At 42.5% G+C, this 23980-nt stretch overlaps 1 protein-coding gene across 4 annotated transcripts in view; it reads right to left on the bottom strand.

The window, feature by feature from the left end:
- Positions 1-23980, bottom strand: part of IGSF21 (immunoglobin superfamily member 21) — a 497506-nt gene that overhangs the window by 7462 nt on the left and 466064 nt on the right. The gene's annotated exons all lie outside the window — the stretch shown is intronic.

Genomic DNA, 23980 nt, shown 5'->3' with positions numbered 1-23980 from the left:
TTGGTCCCAATTAACTGTTCTGGGCATCAGGACACAATGAAGGTCATGACCGTGTTTGGCTACCTCCGATGCGGATGCTGGAAGTGACATTTACACTGAGGAATTGGAAATAAGCCTGGAACAAAGTATCCAGGTAGCTATTACTGCAGCACCTGCACCTCTGTTTCCCATCTCTCTGAAGGGGTCATAGAGTTTGGCAGTGAGACTGCTGTAGAGTACACTGTCATTACCTGCTCAGACTTGTACCATAACACAAACTGTTAGACTGCATCTCCCTCATACATGTCTGTAGCCCCAGGAATTATCAGGCCTATCCTTGGGTCCCTGTGGTTTTGTGCCCCCCATCCATCCCACAATGTCATATTCTGTGCACAGACATCAGCTACAATTTATTTTTGTTACACACTTGACAATCTTTTTTATCTCTAGTGATACCTGCAGGCTAACAAATCAATAAATATAATAGTAAAAAAAATATAATAGCATGTACTGTATTGATGGTAGATTAAAGAAATAATACAATTTAGGTCTTGTGCAAAGTGTTAAATAGAACGAAACGCTTTATGTGCTGTGCGCCAATCACACCGCTGGGTCGAATGGTCATACGCCGCACCCCCCTCCATTTCTCATTCAGATGAGTAGGAGGGGCACTGACCACCACTCAGCTTATTACAGGTAAAGGACAGCCGAGTGCAGCCAGCAACAGTCAGACGTTGCTAGGATACAGAGCATTCACTGAAATGGGGGTGAGTAAGCATGCGTTTTTTTATTTTAACTTTCTGTGAGCCATCCATCAAGAATTTAAGCATTCTGGATTATGGTGGCATATTTTGGGTTTTATTGGTAACATGTGAAGTACAGACAGGGTAATTGTGGACAGTATGTCGTACTGTGCACTCTAAGTACAATGTCTATAACAAGCAGTCAGTGTCAAGACCTCAATCCCACTGAAAGTCTGTAGAATGATCAGAAAGCTGCGGTGTGCTGAGCTGGTACAGACCCAGACAGACTCACAGCTGGAGCTGCAGCTAAAGTGGCTTCTACCCATACTTGGCAACCTTTCAACAGTGAATTACGGGAGATTCCGGGCAGGGGGCGTGGTTGGAGGGGGCGGGGCCAAAATGACGGAATTTACCGCAAACCGCGTCATTTTGGCGAGTAAATTGTAGTATGCAGGATACTTGCCTGCTCTCCCGGGAGTCCGAGAGACCTACCCGGATTTCGGGAGTCTCCTGGACACTCTGGGAGAATTGACAAGTATGCTTCTACCAAGGAATAAAACTAAAATTTAGCACATTTATTTTGCAGTGTACTTCCTACTATACTTATGCACAAATATATAGCAAGCAACGTTCCCCGCGGGGTCTGACATCTCCCCTAGATTCGACTTTTCTGCTTTTAATGCCCTTTTTGCACGGTAATAAATGCATCAAAATCACATTAAAAATAGGCAAAATAACAGTCAGTGGTGTCGTTCCCGTCACTGGTTTCCACTGGCCACTAATCCCGCAGCGCTGTACAGAGAACTCACTCACACAAGTCCCTGCCCCATTGGGGCTTATAGTCTAAATTACCTAACATACACACACACACACTAGGGTCAATTTTGGTAGCAGCCAATTAACCTACTAGTATGTTTTTGGAGTGTGGGAGGAAACCGGAGCACCCAGAGGGAACCCACACAAACACATGGAGAACATACAAACTCCTCACAGATAAGGCCATGGTCGGGAACTGAACTCATGACCCCAGTGCTGTGAGGCAGAAGTGCTAACCACTGAGCCACCGTGTTGCCCATAAAGATGTATTTATAATTGAAGGATGTTGCGCGTCCAGTACATTAGATCTTATAGGTAACCGTATAACCTGTGTAAGGGGAATGGAGAACACAGAAAACCATTTCACTAAAACACAGCAAAAAGTTTGTGTAATGCATTTTCACCCATTGTCCCAGCGCACGGGCGTATATACAGTCCTTGGATAGGGTTTTTTTCCTGTGTTTTGTTTGTTTGGAAAGAAATAACATTTTGGAAACAATTTAACTATATGCAATACTTATTATCTTAGCTTTACAGATCTGAATTCACATTATTGCTTATGAGCCAACTAATTTAAATTTGTATCATGTATAAATAGGATTATCATATTGGGTATATTAATAAAATGTAGATGTGACATTTATTCCAACAGTAATTACACATTTACTAATTCTAAGTTTAAATAGTTTACATTTTTTTTGTTACAAATTGAGTAAAGTGTGGAAAATCATTCCTGTATCACTGTACATCGTATCATCTGTCTAATTTCCTGACAGGTCGCTAACTCTGCTCTATCTGATTCTTCATTGTCACCATTATCAGTATGTAGCGAAAAGTGGGGGGTTTGTCCGGATTAAGCTCAGCTACTCCGCTCTTCACATGTTATTCTAATCCACACATAGGGGTCTGTTTATTACAATGGATTGATGATGCTGATTTTACAGTTTGTGCTTATCGCAGAGTTAGAAACTCCCCTGTTGCCGCAATTTACCATTAAAATCTAACTGAGCGATACTCCGTGACTGAGTGCTAAGGGTTAACATACGGCTTTCCGGGTCACATGCGTGGGAACCGATGTCCTGGACTTCCAGTTCCACTTATTCTATTCACTTTGTCTATTCTGCCGTCGGTGTGAGTGTTTGGCGGCTTTAAGCGGCGTCTCTGTAAATACCGCACATTATGGATACACAACCTCCCAGTACGTTGCTGCCCAGAATAATATGACCTATTAAGGGAAGTCCATAGATCAGGAATTTGTGAAGTTTTCCTGGTTCAGGTTCCATTATAATAAAATCCAATTTTGAATTAGTGACACACAGGAAATATAAAGTGGATCCCCCATAAATACCCAGGTTACAGGTTAATCACGTCTGCCTTAGTGCACTTTATACCTCACACATTATGGGAAACATTTTCAAACTTTTGTTTAACCAACGGATTTCCCCAAATCCCCTGAGTTAAAAAAAAAAAAGGGGTAATAATTATTGTCTCAAATAAACACACGGTCAGAGCCAGGACAATCCTTCACTATATACATTGTGATAATATTTCATCCTCCCATCCTCTGACAATATGTTCAGAGAAACTTATTTTGTCGCCAGCCCTTCCCTGATTTAGATATTTCCCTCCTGAATAGAAAGCAGTGATTGATCATTAATCACGGCTCTCGGTTTGGGGTGAGCTGATGTCCTGGAAAAGAAGGTGCAGTGAGGAACGGCTCCAAAGTCTGTTGCTACAGCAACATTTTGTTCACCCCAGCCCCCGGCTCCTGGGAGCAGTGAGGAAGATAAAAAATAGTTTCTGACAACACGAGATCCTTCTGCGAAGCACTTTGGCTGACAAAATGAGGACATCGGAATATAGTTCCCCAGTGACCTAGACCTTTCTCTCGTTAAATGACGTTCCTTTGTGTTTGTAACGGAATTAACAGGAGGATCGGGATGAATAGTTATTCCAGTCCGCCCATCTTTGATTTTCGGCTATTGTGCGGCAGCTGCTCAGTGTACCTCCAGACAGATAAATAATCAGTTTACTGCTTTGTAATTGGTTTTATGTATGAACAAGACTGAATTATTGCCATATCGCGTGTCAATTATGGCCTGCAAGATATGCGACAAAGACGTGTTTTCAGGCATGGTCTAGTGTGATGCCTGCAAAACGTTCAAGTGAAACTCGCCTCGGAGCTGGCGGATTAATATAGAGAATTGATGGCCGTGGATGAAAAATTGATATCTGTGATTTTAATGAAACTTTCAAGTAAAGTCTTTTTACTGTATTACCGGCCTATCTGTAGTCTAGCTCAGAGGCAAATGCAGATCATTGCATCTCGCTGCCTCTCACTTACAGGACGTAAATTTTACATTTATATTTCTAAAGACATTTTAATGGTGAAGGAACTTTTCCTTCAACTTCAGAGAAATTTTTCTGATTGGTATTTGACATTAGTAATGATGTGTAAATTCATAGTACACCAAATAGACGAGTACCCAGTTTTCTGTTAATAGGCAGCAATGCTTTAGTCTCATCATGTCCAAGTGGATATTTAGGGGGGAAAATAGGGATAGGTTAAAAGATTTAAAAGTAACCAAAAACCAACATACCAATAATAATAGACATGTTTAAAAGGGTAAATTTATCACCAATCGTATTTTATTCACATTAATTAGCATTTCTTATCCCATTGAAAATAAATGATTGAATGATCCAGGCTGGACAGCAGCTTGATAGGAACCTGTCTACAATAAAATCATAGCAGTCGCCGTGAGGCCATGTAAGCTCAGAGTACAATTTACGATAGAAAGGACAGAAGGACAAAGCCAGCGAGGGATCCAATTATCCCTCTTCTGCGATGCTCTCCCCATAGGATAGAATGACATCTCCAGGGTCAAGCTCCTAAATTTGTCCAGTCCCCATTGAGAATAATGGGAACTGCAGCAGTTGGTGTAATGCAGAAGATATCTCCTGCGTTAAGATAATGCTAAATATTAACGTAACTTAAAGAGTTTGCAGATGATTTAAGGCTTCATAAATAGACTTACAAGTCTTGTGACAGAGAAGCCGTCTGTGTGTTCTCACAGTAGAGTGATCATGTCCGGACAGGACCATATAATAACAGATTTCTTTGTTCTGTTCCTACTTACGATACCCAGATACAATATATTTCTGTCTCTATGGGGTCTATGCATCAAGCTTTTTTTGGACAAAAACTACTGTTTCCGCATCTTTTCAGTATATTTGCTGTGTATTAACTGCCTATCAGAGGAGATGTGAAATCTCCTCCGTTTAGGTAAATACCATGCAGCATCGCAGTCCCCATAGATGGGGACTGCGATGTTCTGCAGTGCATAGAGCTCAGGATGGCGTTACCTGTCATTACCTACAGGATTCTGCTGAAGCCGCTCTGGTATCGCAGACTCCGGGTACAGTGGAAACTGTGCACTTCCTCCTGTCACCTGCAGTGATAAGCTGCCGCTAAATAGGAAAATGAGATCGCAGGAGAGAAGTCACTTCGCCGGGGCTCCCAAAATAGCCAAGCTATAGTCCATCTTAGCGGTACATAAATTATACATTGTTGCGGTTTGCAGCGATGCATATTTAGGGGCACCGCATCTTATTGATGCATGGACCCCTATGGAGTCTATGCATTAACAATATACGGTACCAGCAAATATGCATTGCTGAAAATCACAGTGATGCATATTTATGCACCACTTCAATGCATCATACCGGAGCTTCTCTGGGAGCCCCAGCGAAGTGACCCCTCTCCTGCGATCTAATGTTCCTGTTTACCGGCAGCTTAGCACTGCCGGTGACAGGGGGAAGTGCTGGGCGCATGCGCACAGCAGTAACACTAACGAATTCTGTGAAACCAGAGAGGCTTCAGCAAGATCCCATAGGAAATGAGATGGTGTTACCTATCTGTGCAATGCAAAGCTTATCAAAGCTTCTTGCATTGTAGAACACGGGGACTGTGATGCTGAACGGTATTTGCCTAAATGGAGGAGATTTCTGTGATATCTCCTCCGTTAGGCATGTAATATAGTAAACATACTTAAAAGATGTGGAAACGGCTGTTTCCACATCTTTTAGGAAGAAAATCAGCCTGATGCATAGGCCCCATTATATTTCCCTATACTGTGCTTTCTTCTTACATACAATCAGTGTGCAGGAAACCAGACCCCTTTCCCCCGCAATTGTTGAAATGCTCTAAGAGGTTTATGTAAACTGACGCAATTTTAATTGTGTTTGGAAACATCTAAAGCCTTTCATATTAAATTAGCACAAGGCACAGGTAATTATACTATAAAACACTACAGTTTAAGTGGATGCCCATTGAATTCTGGAAGCAAAACCACGGTAATCGGAGCTAATTATGAGTGTTCCCATTTGCTCTTCATGTCTTACACATGAGCAGCTTGAGAAGAAAGATGGTCAGAAGATGGAAGGATGGATGGTGTGATGTTCCATCATTCATCCCTCTGACCTTGTCATCTAGCAGAATGAATCATTACATGTAAATAATGTATGATTTTGGTAAAGTAGAAATATAAGTTCCTCTGTAAAATAAAATGGTATTTGTGCTGAACTTAACTCCAGTTTCTACAACAGAAGGGACAATTTAGCAGTTGAAGGTTCAGGTATAAATCACAAAGTGGGGATCATTTATGAATGCAGAAAATACAGAAATGCTGAATTAAAGTAGTTCCTCTTTGCTTTGTGATGTCATGTACCTGCTCTTATTCCATTGTGCCTGTTTTAATGGACTTGCTTATGTATTTGGCCTCTAACGCAGAAGGGGCTTAGTTTATGCTGTTTATGACGGGTCCAGTTGGTCAGACATTGAGAATCGGGGTGTTGCATGTGGGATATCTGCAGGCTGGAGCCTGATCCTACACACTAATGTAAAAAAAAAAAGATTCTATTTGCAGGGTGAGATACTGTAATGAATTTGATGGCTGTGTTTGATAATTAGTGGGAGTCTACCTTGCACAAATACAGCCAGATGTATACTCCATCGCGGAGTTAATAATCAGACCTGACACCATATTTGTTTATACTTTTTTGCTAAATGCCATCAAATTGAGTCTGTCTTATACTTGCATGTCTTGCAGATTTAATAGATGGCTAGTTTTGAATGAGAAGCTTAAGCACCCTCCATTCCCCCTTCCCAATATATATGCCATGTTCAAGATCCCAATTATTTTAGTATGTGAGAGTTAAACATGGTTTCTGTCTAGATGCTTTTAAATGTTCCTATTCTGTTTTAATGGCCTCAAACTGGTGGTAGTGAAATATATTGTGGATAGTGTGTGTGTACACAAATAATAAGACCTTGTGTTTTCGAGTAATGTAATGTCTTAGGCAACAGTTAGAGAGCTCCCAGCATGCATTTCTGTATGCCCAATGGGAGTACTGCCAACCACAACATGGCTCCTATCTCTGTCAGTATGAATCTCTCAGATGTTCAATGAGAGAGTGGAGTTGGGGAGACTACCTTCTCAGTAATAATACGGTTTGTAATTTATAATGGGATAGCTAACAGACACTCTAGATTTTTATAAAAGGAGCTACTGATTGGTGCTTGAAGTGCTGTCTGAGAGGCTATTATTTATATTGTCATTCTGCACCTCCGCTGCAGCCTGCTCATTGCCTCTCAGTCTCAGCCATACTTATGATGACAATAAGTAACCACAAAAATCCGCTGTATATATATATTAGTTATTCCAGTAAAGCCCTGAACCAGAAGACAGTGAGGAGATGACTAAGAAGTTCTGTAGGCTTTCTCGTAGCATTTGTCATGACTAATTCATAAAACTAACTTTGAAGCCAAAAGTTTCCTTACTACAGCGAGAGACGCTCGGAGAGATTAATCCTCCGACAGAAAAGCAATATGTCAATGACAATCAGCAGAAGTTTCCAAGAGAAGAGTTTCCAATTTTAGTGAGCAGATGGCAATAATTGACGGCAAATTTTAAAGTCAATGTACAATGTACACCAACATAATCATGTGCAATGTTCGATTTCATGGAAAAGATAAGAAAAACTATTCTAGTAACAAGTTCTGCAGCTGCTGAGAATGTAACTATATAGCTTATTTATATGTAATCTTAATATTTATATATATACATATATATGTGTATACATATATATATATATATACATACACACACATATATTATATATATACACACACACTGATCAGCCACAATATTAAAACCACCTGCCTAATATTGTGTAGGTCCCAGCTCTGACCCGTTGAGACATGGACTCCCCAAGACCTGTGAAGGTGTCCTGGGGTATCTGGCACCAAGACATTAGCAGTAGATCCTTTAAGTCCTGTAACTTGCGAGTTGACGCCTCCGTGGCTCGGACTTGACTTGGCCTCCAAATTCCCCAGATCTCTATCCGATCGAGCATCTGTGGGATGTGCTGGAAAAACAAAACCTTGAACTCTTTGTCCTGTTCCTCAAACCATTCCTGAACATTTTATGCAGTGTGGAGGGCGCATTATCCTGCTGAAAGAGACCACTGCCATGAGGGAATACCGCTGCCATGAAGGGGTGTACTTGGTCTGCAGCAATGTTTAGGTAGGTGGTACGCAGGGGCGGATCTAGAGAATATTTGTACCCGGGGCGATGTAGGGGGGGGGGGGGGGGGGGGGGGGGATTTAGGCCACGCCCCCTTTTGACACCTGAGGCTGCCGGCGGCTGCACACTATGTGCAGGTTCGTTTGCAGTGACAGGCAGGGACAGTGTGCTCCCCGGATGCTCTTATTGTGTTTAAAACACAATCGGAGCAGCCGAGCAGCACACTGTCCCTGCCTGTCACTGCAAACAGACCTGCACATAGTGTGCAGCCGCCGGCAGCCTCAGGTGTCAAAAAGGGGGCGTGGCCTAAATCCCCCCCACTAGTGGTACGTGTCATAAATTCCAGGGCCCTATGTTGCGCAACAGAACATTGCCCAGAACATCACACTGCCTCCGCCGGCTTGTCTTCTTCCCATAGTACATCCTGGTGCCATCTCTTCCCCAGGTAAATGACGCACACTCACCCGGCCGTCCACATGATGTGAAAGAAAACGTGATACATCAGACCAGGCCATCTTCTTCCATTGCTCCATAGTTCAGTTCGGATGCTCAGGTTCCCATTGAGGCGCTTTGGGCCGGGGTCAGCATGGGCACTCTGACTGGTCTGTGGCTACACAGCCCCATACGCAGCAAGCTGCGATGCTCTGTGTGTTCTGACACCTTTCTATTATAGACAGCGTTAACTTTTTCAACAGTTTTTGTTACAGTAGCTCTTCTGTGGGATTGGACCAGACGGGCTAGCCTTCCCTCCCCACCTGCATCAATGAGCCTTGGGTGCCCACGACTCTGTCGCTGGTTCACCAGTTGTCCTTACTTGGACCACATTCAGTAGGTACTAACCACTGCATACCGGGAACACCCCACAAGACCGGACGTTTTGGACATACTCTGACCCAGTCATCTAGCCGTTATAATTTGACCCTTGTCAGAGTCGCACAGATCCTTACATTGCCCATTTTTCCTGCTTCCAACACATCAACTTCAAGAACTGACTGTACACTTGTAGCCTAATATATCCCACCCTGTGTCAGGTGCCATTGTAAGCAGATAATCAGTGTTATTCACTTGTCAGTGGTTTTAATGTTGTGGCCAATTTAATTCATTTTGTCACTTTTTACTTAAGTCCACTTTTGTGAATTTAGTCGTTATGTTTCAACTATCTTGTTTTAGAAACCTGTTTAACAAATTCATGTTTACCCCGAAAGAGCCGATGTAACCTCTTCCACAGGGACAGAAGTTCTTCTACTAGTTCACTTCAAACTGTCTATTAACGATAAAACTGGTGATTTATCCTCCAACCTATAATTACTGCTTGACAGCGTGTCCTGGCCACGATCACAAAGAACTGTATTAGCTGTATTTAGCCGATATGGGTGTAAATGGGCTTCTAGAGGACAATAGCTTTCTGCAAGACACATAACCACAACACAGACCATGTGAAATACAACTTCGCTCATGGTATAGTAACTTTAACATACACATTTCATGGTACAAAAGGCATATTTATGTCATTTAAGCTGTATTTTTCTTTGTTTAGCAGACTTTTGGGGCACATTTTTGTGCTAGATTTGCACCCATGAAAACAGTGACACATTGCAATAATTGTAATATTGTTGTGCATCAAAACTACAGTACATAGTTATCTAAAAATCGGAGAGAATGAAGCGGCGCTTCTGGTCACACATTATATAGAGTGAAGTCTCTGACAAACCATCTCATAAGGATAATCAGTCCAAAAGTTCTATGGATGCTTAATCATAAGTACATATATTTAAATGAGTGCACATTGAGTCAACTTGTCTCCCGATGTCTGTTAGTAGTGGATTCGCTCACCATGATCATACATGGAAAAGAAAATAATCAGAAAAATATCAGTGTAACCTGTATGATCCAATATCACACGAATACACTGTAACCAGTGCGTGAAATAATAATTATATAAGTAATCACCACGTGATGCACTCATTGACTCCTCCCGGGTGTGCACTTACATGTAAGATGAATAATAGATGTTGTATATCCAATGCTCAAGCAGCAATTCTTCTCAAATCTGATCCTCCGCTTCACCTCAAAGGGGCTCCAGTATGAAAGGAAAAATCGCTTATAGTATAAAATCTTTATAACATTTATTGATACAAATAAAAAACACAAAGTCATATGTTGTCTGAAAAACATGTAAAGATCCAAACGCTCAGTGAGGATGGATCTTACCCTTAGTCTGATGATAACGGGCGTGTAGATGGAATGAAATCCCCGAAAATAATCCCAGGATCGCCGGCTATAAGTCCACAAGTCCCACAAGAACAGTTAAGGTAAGAGAAAGATTCTCCCCGTGCGCGTCTTACGTCACCTCCTCCTTGCCGACGCGTTTCGATTTCCAAATCTTTGTCAAGGCATGGGTAGGTTGGGTTCCTATGTATGTTAAGGGATCATGTATGGGCTGGTTTAAAGGGCTAACATGTTCTGGTACATCTATTATGTTTTTTGATGTAATACATCTTTCATGAACAACAATGTTATGCTCGGAATTTCCATTCATACAAGAGTTAATTATTTAGGGCGCTAGATCGATATGTTTTTGTAAGCTTGTGATTGTTTGAAAGAACCTTATTTAGTATTGTTCATCTGTTCACCTACCCATGCCTTGATAAAGATTTGGAAATCGAAACGCGTCAGCAAGGAGGAGGTGACGTAAGACGCGCACAGGGAGAATCTTTCTCTTACCTTCACTGTTCTTGTGGGACTTGTGGACTTATAGCCGGCGATCCTGGGATTATTTCCGGGGATTTCATTCCATCTACACGCCCGTTATCATCAGATTGAGGGTAAGATCCATCCTCACTGAGTGCTTTGGATCTTTACATGTTTTTCAGACAACATATGACTTTGTGTTTTTTATTTGTATCAATAAATGTTATAAAGATTTTATACTATAAGCGATTTTTCCTTTCATACTGGAGCCCCTTTGAGGTGAAGCGGAGGATCAGATTTGAGAAGAATTGCTGCTTGAGCATTGGATATACAACATCTATTATTCATCTTACATGTAAGTGCACACCCGGGAGGAGTCAATGAGTGCATCACGCGGTGATTACTTATATAATTATTATTTCACGCACTGGTTACAGTGTATTCGTGTGATATTGGATCATACAGGTTACACTGATATTTTTCTGATCATTTTCTTTTCCATGTATGATCATGGTGAGCGAATCCACTACTAACAGACATCGGGAGACAAGTTGACTCAACGTGCACTCATTTAAATATACAGAGCATCCGGCAAGTATTCGCAGCGCTTCACTTTTTCCACATTTTGTTATGTTACAGCCTTGTTCCAAAATGGAATAAATTCCTTTTTCCCCTCAAAATTCTACACACATACCCCATAATGACAACGTGAAAAAATCATTTTTTTAGATTCTTGCAAATTTATTAAAAATAAAAAACTAAGAAATTACATGTACATAAGTATTCACAGCCTTTTGCCATGAAGCTCAAAATTGAGCTCAGGTACATCCTGTTTCCACTGATCATTCGTGAGATGTTCCTACAGCTTAATTGGAGTTCACCTGTGGTAAATTCAGTTGATTGTACATGATTTGCAAAAGAACACACCTGTCTATATAAGGGCCCACACTTGACAGTGCATGTCAGAGCAAAAACCAAGCATGAAGTCAAAGGAATTGTCTGTAGACCTCCGAGGCAGGATTGTCTCGAGGCACAAATCTGGGGAAGGGTACAGAAAAATATCTGCTTCTTTGAAGGTCCCAATGACAGTGGCCTCCATCATCCATAAATGTAAGAAGTTCAGAACCACCAGGACTCATGGGGGAAGGGCCCTAGTCAGGGAGGTGACCAAGAACCTGATGGTCACTCTGTCAGAGCTACAGCATTCCTCTGTGGAGAGAGGAGGACCTTCCAGAAGGACAACCATCTCTGCAGCAATCCACCAATCAGACCTGTATGGTAGAGTGGCCAGACGGAAGCCACTCCTTAGTAAAAAGCACATGGCAGGCCACCTGAAGTCTGCCAAAATGCACCTGAAGGACTCTTGGACCATGAGAAACAAAATTCTCTGGTCTTATGAGACAAAGATTGAACTCTTTGGTGTGAATGCCAGACATCATGTTTGGAGGATACCAGGCACCTCTCATCACCAGGCCAATAGCCTCCCTACAGTGAAGCATGGTGGTGGCAGCATCATGCTGTGGGGATGTTTTTCAGTGGCAAGAACTGGGAGACTAGTCAGGATAGAGGGAAAGATGAATGCAGCAATGTACAGACATCCTGGATGAAAACCTGCTCCAGAGAGCTCTTGACCTCAGACTGGGGCGACAGTTCATCTTTCAGCAGGACAATGACCCTAAGCACACAGTCAAGATATCAAAGGAGTGGCCTCAGGACAACTCTGTGAATGTCCTTGAGTGGCCCAGCCAGAGCCCTGACTTGAATCTGATTGAACATCTCTGGAGAGATCTGATAATGTCTGTGCACCGACGCTTCCCATCCAACCTGATGGAGTTTGAGAGGTGCTGCAAAGAGGAATGGGCGAAACTGCCCAAAGATAGGTGTGCCAAGCTTGTGGCATCATATTCAAAAAGACTTGATGCTCTAATTGCTGCCAAAGGTGCATCAACAAAGTACTGAGCAAAGGCTGTGACTACTTATGTACATGTGATTTCTTAGTTTTTTATTTTTAATAAATTTGCTAAAATAAAAAAACAAAAAACTTTTTTCACGTTGTCATTATGGGGTATTGTGTGTAGAATTTTGAGGAAAAAATGAATTTATTCCATTTTGGAATAAGGCTGTAACATAACAAAATGTGGAAAAAGTGCAGCACTGTGAATACTCTCCGGATGCTCTGTATGAACTTATAATTGAGCATTCATAGAACATTTGGACTGATTATCCTTATAAGATGGTTTGTTAGTGCACTTTATGTCAGAGACTTCACTCTATATAGTCTATGACCAGAAGCGCCGCTTCATTCTCTTCGAAATTTAGATTTCATTTGTTTTTCACATAAGGGATTGTGTGGGGAAGATTTGAGGGCAGCTTCAGGTCTGACTGCGCAGGCGTACCCAGTTTATTTATTACTTACAGTACATAGCTGTTCATCGGTGTCTGTAACTCGCATTCAACGTCCCGTCTGGGAAGTAAAAAATGCAAAACATATTTTTGTCCCTGTTCATTTCCTGGAAGATATAGCAATGGAGGGTGTCTTTCTGATTACAACACTAGATTTAAGTTGAAAGTCATGTGTCTTGTCTGTGATAGGGTTTGTTTTCTATTCACCCTATATACCAATGCCCACAGGCGCTAAATGTGTGTGTGTGTGTGTGTGTGTGTGTGTGTGGGGGGGGGGGGCGGCGATTTATCAAATACAAGCTCCCCCACAATGCCACGTCAAGCACCCCTGGTCAGCAGCATGTTTCACTCAATCTCTAGGTGGAAAGTATATCACAACCTCTGCAGGGTACAAACTTTAACACAAACTATTTCTGTATATTTTAATGCACAATTACTATTTATTTCTTGAATTTAACAAAAAATAAAACAGTGGGTGTGGCATGTACAAATCTTTAGGCTCCCTAAACCTCCTATTGCAGAAATCACAGCTTCTAAGAGGTACTAAGAGGGGAATTAAAATAGACATAGATATATAATATATAGAATATAGAAATTAATATGTATTAAAATATAATAACTGAACACATACTTACCTACCATGTGCAGGCAGACTCTCCTTACAAGGAGAGGTGAGAAGTTGGACTGTATGATAGAACAGATTTTATCTTATGTTACGTTATGACTGTAATCATGATGGTTGTAGAGAAAATTGCAATTTTATAAAATCGCTTATCTCCAAATTCACTATTATTTTACTGCTGAGGGACCTGAGCCATGTTCAGCGAGTAAACAATAACTGTGCAGAAGCTGAGCTTGTGTTACTACTTGTCACTTAGAGAATCAGTGGAACAAGGAAGTTGACAAGAAAGGCCCAAATTTGCATACAAATTAATTTATCTTGCAAAGCTGAAAACGATAGCCCCAGCGGATACAGGAAATAAGAAGTACAAAGGAGAGACCCTTCCCAATGAGTAGCAAGTAAGAACTCATAAAGCTTACAGAACTAGTACTAATAACTCAGTGTCACCAGGCACTGCCCACCGCTGACACGAATCACCAGTCAGAGAACCACTTGCGTGAGGCCTCCCTGAGACACAACACAACCATAGTCACATTGGATGGACATGTAACACAGACATAGAACCTGGAGACTGCTGCAGGGATTAAACTTGAAGCTCTTAGAAAAGGATCATAGATTAGGAACGCCGGACCTGAGTGCATCCAATTACATCCACAGAAAAACAAGTTTGAAGGCCAATTAGACTAACTATGAACAAGACTTTCAGAAAGGGAAATGGACAAATGAGAAGGAATAATACATCGTATGAAAAGAGGGATTAAACAACATGTCAGTAAAGTGTTATTTTTAGAAGAAATTAAAAGTTCACTCTTGTTTGTGCCAAACTGTGACCCATTTAGTGGTCTCTGTATTCAGATAATGGCACAAGCTCCCCTGATCGCTGGTGGCATCATTCTCCAAGTCTTCATTCTATCATAGGATACTGCAGGAGAACATTGGCCTTAACTCAATACGTATGTTGTTGGGATCATAATGGCGCTTCAAATTTCAGCATATTTATAATGTACACTTTCTATATTGTCTGCACTGCACAAACATATAATACACAGAGAGCCAAAGAAATAAAAAACATGATCTGCTACCCTGTGACTCCGTAAATATTACAATTCTTTTACAACACATTTTTTGAGCAGTTGCAGTTGTCTTTATAATACTAAATGCAATATAGGTACAGAAAGCCATGTGCTGTTGTCTTTTACTTGATTGTAGCATTTGTAACCTGTTTATATAGTGCGTTCAAATGGGGTAGAGCTCTGGTTTTTCAGCAGGGGTACCCCAGCCACCAAGAGAGGGGGAACCTCAGCGACAGCTAAAATGGGAACTGTGCACGAGGGAACCTGAGCAAAGTTGAGAATCTCAGCTGCTGTCACCTCTCAATGGCAGAGGGTCTCCTTCTTGCAGTTGTTACTACCAGAGGTTCCTCCCCCACTCCACAGAGACTGACAAAGTTTATCCTAGTGTTTGTCTGTGTGGTAGGTAATGTAATATAGACTGTAAGCTCCAGTGGGACAGGGACTGAATTGAATGATGAAACATTCTCTATAAAGCACTAGGTGTAAAAACAGGTGGTTTTTAGCTGCTGGAAAGGAGACAATGTTACCATGGAATAAAGATACATACAGGAAAATAATTACAATGACGTATAAAAAAGTATTTTGAAAAATGTTATTATGGAATGAGTCCAAGAATGTCTTGAGGAGGCTGGGTATAATTATTTTTACAGAATTGTTTGGTAATGATGCTACCAAGAATGAATGTCTTACTTATTGCTGCTTTCTGAACAAGGGATGGGACACAGACGTTCCTCTACTCACATTTCCGTTTGATTAATGAATGCACCAAAATTAACTTGTAAACAGAACAGAGAGGAAATCATACAGTTTACTTCACAAGAAGCGGAATCAGCAAAAACACAAAATACATATAATGTAACCACAGCTCCGGGCCTGTTCTTCGATTATATCCTATACACTGTGTCATAGGGAAATATATGTTATAATGTTTAGGGTGTACAAATAGTATAGATTATAATATTCTGTAACATGATAAAGCTCACAGAGGAGACTTCTAATATAGTTCTAATAAATACATTTTTCTAAAGACATCACTGAGCTGCAAGAAGTTTACGCAAAGCATATATATGACAATTGGTGCTGCAGCCTATACGGAGCAGCCTATACAGCACAGCCTATACGGAGCAGCCAATACGGAGCTTCCTATTTAGCACAGCCTATACGGAGCTTGCTATGCAGCACAGCCTATACGGAGCAGCCTATACGGAGCAGCCAATACGGAGCTTCCTATTTAGCACAGCCTATACGGAGCAGCCTATGCAGCACAGCCTATACGGATCAGTCTATGCAGCACAGCCTATACGGAGCAGCCTATGCAGCACAGCCTATACGGATCAGTCTATGCAGCACAGCCTATACGGAGCAGCCTATGCAGCACAGCCTATACGGAGCAGCCTATGCAGCACAGCCTATACGGAGCAGCCTATGCAGCACAGCCTATACGGAGCAGTCTATGCAGCACAGCCTATACGGAGCAGCCTATGCAGCACAGCCTATACGGAGCAGTCAATACGGAGCAGCCTATGCAGCACAGCCTATACGGATCAGTCTATGCAGCACAGCCTATACGGAGCAGTCTATACGGCGCAGTCTATGCAGCACAGCCTATACGGAGCAGCCGATGCAGCACAGCCTATACGGAGCAGCCTATGCAGCACAGCCTATACGGAGCAGCCTATGCAGCACAGCCTATACGGAGCAGTCAATACGGAGCAGCCTATGCAGCACAGCCTATACGGATCAGTCTATGCAGCACAGCCTATACGGAGCAGCCGATGCAGCACAGCCTATACGGAGCAGCCGATGCAGCACAGCCTATACGGAGCAGCCTATGCAGCACAGCCTATACGGAGCAGCCTATGCAGCACAGCCTATACGAAGCAGCCTATGCAGAACAACCTATGCAGCACAGCCTATACGGATCAGCCTATACGGAGCAGTCTATGCAGAACAACCTATGCAGCACAGCCTATACGGATCAGTCTATGCAGCACAGCCTTTATGGAGCAAATTTCTGCATCTTCTAAATTGTAACAGAAAAATTACGGTATGTAACAGTTACTCTAACTGGGCACCATATCACCGGCCATCATTGCTACTGGTAGCGCATTACTACTCCGCGTTACTACTACTGCAGAGTGTGTTACTGAGCACATATTACAGACGATAATTAAATATGTTGGAGGTTATTGCTGTTAAGCTGCTGGTCTGATCACCAACCCACAGAACTAGATGGCGGAGGTCTTACACCTATAGCAGCCGCCTTTCCCTTAGAGAGTGATGTGCTCACCGGTACTCGGATGCCCCCAGGACTTAACTTCAGGTGTAGTGTGGGTTGGTAATGCAGGCCCGTAGCGGCAGGCTAGGAGACTGGGTAGAAAGCAGCAGTTAGTCAGACGGTAGCCGAGGTCAAGGCTCACAGGCAAGCTGAGTAAACACGCCAAAGCTCGGGGTCACAGGCAAAGTAGCAGAGTCCAAGGTACAGGTCAAAGGGTCAGGGTCACAAGCAAACAGGCAAAGTCCAGGCAGGGGTCATACGCAGAGAATCCAACAGAGTATCCACAGGACAGGGTATAATCAAACAGGAGCAGGTCAGCAAAACTGGGTCAGAAGCGCTATAACCGACAGGGAGGCTAAGCCCTCCCTGCCTTAAATACACAGAGCAACCAATCAGGGCTAAGCCCTGTAACAATACACATGCCAGAACTAATTAAATGAGGGACACATTAATCAGCCCACAGGCTGAGGATAATTCAGCGCCTGCCCCTGGCTGTCCTATTTGCCGGGGCGCGCTGTGCATGGAATCGGCGTCCGGCCGTTGCCTTGGCAACGGTCGGACCAACTGGCGGAAGTGACGTCCCGGTCGTCAAGGAGACGGCCGGGATGCCCAGTGGGGCATGAGACGAGTCGCGGTGCCCGTGGCGGCTCCTAACAATTGCTAACACTTATATTATTTATAAAGAGTTTAGCGGTTATTGCCCACTTGCTGGCTGGACTGGGCACACCTATTTATTATTAGGTCAGACTAGTGGTAAGTGGTGTAAAACACTCTGCTGGCTGCAGTGCTCACACAGTGCCTACAGGAGCGGGGTGGAGCACCCGGGAAATAGGTCCTGGGGAGAACTCCAATGTCAATAATTGTAACGGTTACCACAGCAGTAGCTGGGTTCGCTTTCCTATGAATGAACCAATGTTACTTTGCAACCTCACTTTATGGCTGTTGGAAAAAAAAAAATCATACTATTTTCAGCGTTGAGACACTGTACTTGCTTTGTCGGTGCATTAAGTTAATGCTCTGATACCGAAATGTCACTGCAGGCAAGAGAAGTAAAATAAATATTTCTATTTCCACAACGAAATGCATCAATGGGTAAAATATTAATTCTGAAAGGTAAAATCGAACCAGGCAATAAATTAAATGACATCTATTTACTGCAGAGCTCCAACCTTCCAAGTTTTATTTATAAATGGTAAAATGTCCTGGTCCCTAATAATAGAAGCAACCAGGGCGGGGGCTGTCCCTTGGCACCTCAGCTGCCCTTTTCCAGGGCTTTTGTGAGACCCAGCAGTACCTGAAGCTGATTAAAATGCAGGCTGTAATTGTGCATGATTGAGGCTGGCTGCAGACCCTTCCAGTCACTGATCAAGGTACAAGGACAGTTTGTTTCTGCTAAGACCCGAGCAGACCCGACGCCGGTATAAAGTACTCTCATTGTGCTCTATGATCAGTCATTACTCATTTCCTTTTTAAATAATTGTATTCCGGTTTATCAGCCGCGGTGATTTATGCTTTTCTAGGAGTGTGCCAAAGGTTTATTAAATGTTCCAATCTCTCCACTCCTGCAGAGCCTCTCGCAGCACACAGCCAGTCCCGTGCAGCCCTCCGGAGCACTCTCTCCCGCGCTGACATTTATCTTTATCAGGTATCAGATCGAGATTTGCAGCACCGCGTCTTCTGCATTTACTTAGCTTTCCAGCAGGAATTAATTCCCTGCTCAGAGACAACGGCGAGAGGCCTTAAAAATTGTCACTTTGAATAAATCACGGGCAAGGTAGACAGTGAAGAAAGCTCGGAGATCAGGGTGGATGAAAATGAAGGTTATTAAAGCTTCCTGACAGTTAAGGTTGTAATGTTTATGTCTTATATTGCGATGCTCGGTATGACGGCCGAGTAACACCTTCACTGCTGGGCAGAACATCGGTATGTCCGCTGATGAGGGGGTGGGAGTCCATAACTAATATCGTCTGCTAAAAATGTGTCATCCATCTACTGGAACCCTCTACCATAGAGACTACCCAAATTGCGGTAAATTTCGAGTTTTGCGGCAGAACAGGCAGTTTCCATAACTCCGTCCATGCAATGTTTGAGTGGTGCTGCCTTTGCTTTGCTATTCTGCAGAACATCAATCTGTACTGTAAGTCGTATTTCACGGAATTTATAGTCTATGAATAGAGCTGGGACGACAGTGAATTCATTCTGCGGTCACACTTAAGGCCAAGTTCCGCCAGGGAACGCCACATTTCATGAATGAGTCAAATATTTCACAGAACAGTTTTGAAGATTTGCAAATAGTAACAGGTCTAATTATTTTAGAGAAAGCAATATAAGTTTTGCAATGTCCATATACACTATGATTTCTCAGCATACTTAGTACCGAAGGCCTTAGATTGTGTAAAAGTTTAATAAGAAACCCTGACAAGTATGTATGAGAAATTGGTTCCATACAAAGATGATGCAGATGGTATAACTTTAAAGAGTGCCAAGTCCCTCAACTGCACCCTTCCTTTTTCTACCAAGTTGATATTGCCAGCGACATCAATCAACTGGATGCTGATCATAGCCCAACATGGACAAATACTGATAATAGCCTGAAAAATCGATCAGATCATTATCTTATGACCACACCAATAGGCCACAGTGATTTCCGGAACAGACCCCAGTAACCGGCCTGACAGCTGAATGGCGGGATGTCGTCTAACTCTGAGACCTACATGTCTCACGAATTTGTCTTGGGCTGAGCAACAGAATCCACCTCTGTGTGGTGGTTATTAGACTTTATTCTACTATATAACATTCAGTTCTGACTACATTTAGGGAATGCGAGGGATACATTATACAGAAAAGTTCAAAACAGGGATTTTTACATTGCAAAAATATATAAATAAAGGTCATTACAAAGATTTGTCTAGAGACTGAATTACTTAAAACCACACAGAAAGTAATCATGTGCTCAACAATAAAAAGGATAAAGACAAGATAACTTAATCTGTAATAAACAGTCACCCTAAATGGAGGCTCCATCCATCTTTAAGTCAATAATTATATTCACCATCTGGGCTGATTCTAATATGTCCTGAATGTAACCCCAGGAGAACGTAGGCTCCTCTTAGTGCCAACCAATCCATTATATGTTCCAGCCTCTGAGATTGGCCACATGGTAAAACTCTGCACTTGAGCTACACACCACAGGTAATATTTCAAGTAGAGGACCTCACAAGGTTATCGTGCCCTCAGCAAGACCGAGTTCTTGCCCTGAATCTTCTCTAGGAATGCTCTTTAATATGCATGAATGTAGATGTAACGTGAAGTGTGATGAATCGTTGACAGGCCGCCACGGCACCAAACAGCTGAATCACTACTTTCCATTCCATAAAACTTTGATATCACCAGGAAATACATGTCTTATAAATATTCAAGAACGTGTTATACTTGTCAGACAGCAAAAAACGCACAAGATAAAAGAGTATTACCTGAAAGGAGTAGAACATATTCTACAAACATAGTTGACTTCAAAAAGTGCCACTTTCAAAACAGTTCTGCGCTGGCCACATGCAGAACATCAGGACCATCCTTCGTGCATGTCCCGCGTCTGGTGAGAGGTGAAATATTTGTTTTGTAATCTGCTTGTATACTCAGATTACGCTGAAGAACTCACAGTGCATTAAAGTGTAGCAGAGGCAGTCACTATGTGAGCGTAATAAAGATTAATAAGAATGCGGCCTATCGGTTCACTAGGGACGTACAAAGGTCACTAGCTCATAGCGATCTGATGGGCTGACTATTAGTTCAACCCACAACAATGACCGCCACTACAGAACCACTTTGCGCTTCATATAACAGCTGCAATTGGCACGGTAAAGACCTTCCGCCTTCAGTTGAACACGTGACTTTACAAAGTTCAAACACTTCGGCTAAGAGACAACTTTGTAATGAGGTTTAAAAGTAGATGAGAAGGAAAACAGATCAAGGAAATGAAAATCTGTGAAGCAAAATGCATCTCAATTTCTTCTGTAGGTGGAAAAGTGAGAATATGGCTATAAATACACATTACATGCAAGATTATATATTTATTTACGGCATTATTTTTAAAGCCTCCTACATCAAGGAGACTGGACCGTTGAACAAAGCCTACCCATGAAGGCCCAATAAAACAAACCCAGTCAGCTGTCTGCCTGTCTCATTCTGCATAATTGAGACCCGTAACTCAGCTCAACGCTGCGTTTTTCATTATATCACAAATCACGCTGCATAATCGTTGCATAGGCCGTGGAAATGAATTTAGGATGTCATCTGCCATGTAATGATAAAGCCAAAGGGCTTGAATTATGGGTCTCAATTATGGTACAGGAGCACTCCATTACCAAGCGGTAACTCCCACCACCGCGCCAGTCGCCACTCGCGCTCCGAGCACATCTGCTTCTACAAATGCTAAAGACAAATTCTCATCAGGTGATGAAGAATAAGGTGGGGGACGGAATGAGTCACTGAGACATAATCGGTCATTTCTATACTTTCACACCAATTACTGTGATATATGATGTTACTTAAAAGCTGCGATGGCAGCAGTCCAGCCACATTTAGATAATGAGCCGAGCAGCCGGCTTTTAACCCCTTCCTTGCTGAAGCAGGCCAGCAGAGGCTTGACATCGCAACGTGCGGCGAGCTCCGGTGGTGCCAGAAAGGTTAAACCAGAGACAGCCTAATGGATGCAGAATTAAGTTTGTTTCTTTTTTCTTCCCTTCTTAGCATCAGGCGGACATTTCCGTTTGGCATTTTCCAATAGAATCTTACTTTGCAGAAGCACTTATGTAAAACCTTTTATAGATTCCTTTTTAAACGATGACCTTTTGTGATTTCCCCCAAACTGCTTCAGCAGCTTGTTTACCAATGGTGAGACTTTGTTCCTGAAACAAAATAAGATCTCTGATTGTGTTATTAGCAAGATTTGCCACTTATACTGGTGTGGGCGCAGGTAGGACCCATATCAGGACTGGCTGCAAGGTTGGGAGAAATGTCTGCAGGTGTTTACTGAAACACAGGAAACGTATATTTCAAGGCTATAAAACAGGAGAGAATAGGATGAGGACAAGAAACATTAACAGATATTAAATATATTTTATGACCTATCCCAGTTTCACTATTATGTGTCCCTCTCCCAACAGATTCACCATTACACGAGCTTTCCTCCCAGATTCACTATGATACAGTTCTCTCCCTCCGGATTCACCACAGATCTCTCTGTATTCATTATTATACAGCCCAATCCCATCAGATTCACCATTACTCTGACCTCTCCTCCAGAATTTTTCTAACCCCCAAATTCACCATTACTACCCTAGCCTTAATACTATATAACCCTCTGTCCCTAAATTCACTAATATATACAGCCCTCTCTCATCAGATTCACTATTACATAGCACTCTCACCAGACTCACTGGCTGGGACTGGGTCACTTATAAATAACTTATGGTATAAAATTCATTTAAAGGAAATAGCGCAGGGCTCTTATTTACATCATTGCAATGTACTGATTTTTACTATATCGTGTGACACTGTAGAGGAATGGCATTTATTTTGGAGGTATTCATTTCTGATGCAATAAGCATTTGTTGAGGAACTCTTTTGTGTATTTTGGTAGAGGAAATATTTTGTTTGGGATTTTGTAACTTTGCTAGAGGAAATCTCCAATTAGGCATATGTGAGGAGGGAGTCTGTTTTGCGGATAGCAGGAAATGGTAAATAAGTCTATTCAATGTGAGTGACCAACACTTTAATGCACGGGAGGGAGCCGTTGCCTCTATCCTGGTTAAAGTGAAAGGAAGTCTCCAATCGATGAGATTCAGGATATCACAGAAAAGTGTAAATTTTGTTAAATATAAATTGCATTTAAATCCATGTTTGGGTAAACATATTGCATCCTGTTACTAAAATTAACTCCGACTTCAGGGGGCTGGCTTACCCTGTGAGGCTGTGTCCAAAACTGTATAAAACAGCACTGGTTTGTACTGAATGTATCACTCTTGTAGCATCTACACTTCTGGAAAGATCCCTAGTACCACAGACCTGCGTGTGAACTATCCTTGTTAGGACTGCTTCAGCTGATGCTTCATAGACCTGCTTGAAAACTTCTCCATGCTGTAATTCCTGTGACCTACAGATTAGACCCAATTCTAATCCATTCCTGGCTATTCTGAGGTTTGGACCCAGCTTTCCGGTACCACCGCTCTGCCCGTTACCCAGCAGCTCTGGCCAGTGTTATAGGGGATCCATCCACAGCAGCCCTTATCTAAAGGCAAGATGTCAGGAGTACCAGCCCATGTGTAACAGCAAGGGGGTAGTCTAGCAGTGACAGTTACCCAGAACGGAACCCGGTTCTGGATGCCAGTAAGGGGTCCAGTGGTGGCAGCAGCTTAAGCCCCTCCTACTGCTGTTAGAGGGCGCAATTGGGATAACGAAAGGGAACGGTGGCAAAGTAAGCCCAGCCAGTTCTCAGCAACAACAGACGGGGTGGCATAGGTGGTTCACCCTGTCACACTGGGAGAATCCGATACGTTGGTATCATACAGCCCTCTCCCATAACATGCACTTGCCCCCATTCTCACTACGACACCCCCCAGATTTAGAATTATCAGACTTGACATTAATCCTCCCCCAGATTCAACATTTCAATCTCTCCCCCTAGGACCATTATCACGCAGACCTTCTACTCTTAGAGTCGTCATTATCCAGACCTCTCAGCCTGTCTCACAGTTGCCTCCATGGCTTTTCTCTAAATAGTAAATAGA

Source organism: Mixophyes fleayi, chromosome 11, assembly GCF_038048845.1.
Source record: "Mixophyes fleayi isolate aMixFle1 chromosome 11, aMixFle1.hap1, whole genome shotgun sequence".
In the NCBI taxonomy this organism is placed as follows: Eukaryota; Metazoa; Chordata; class Amphibia; order Anura; family Limnodynastidae; genus Mixophyes; species Mixophyes fleayi.
This window is presented reverse-complemented; position numbering and strand designations above follow the sequence as displayed.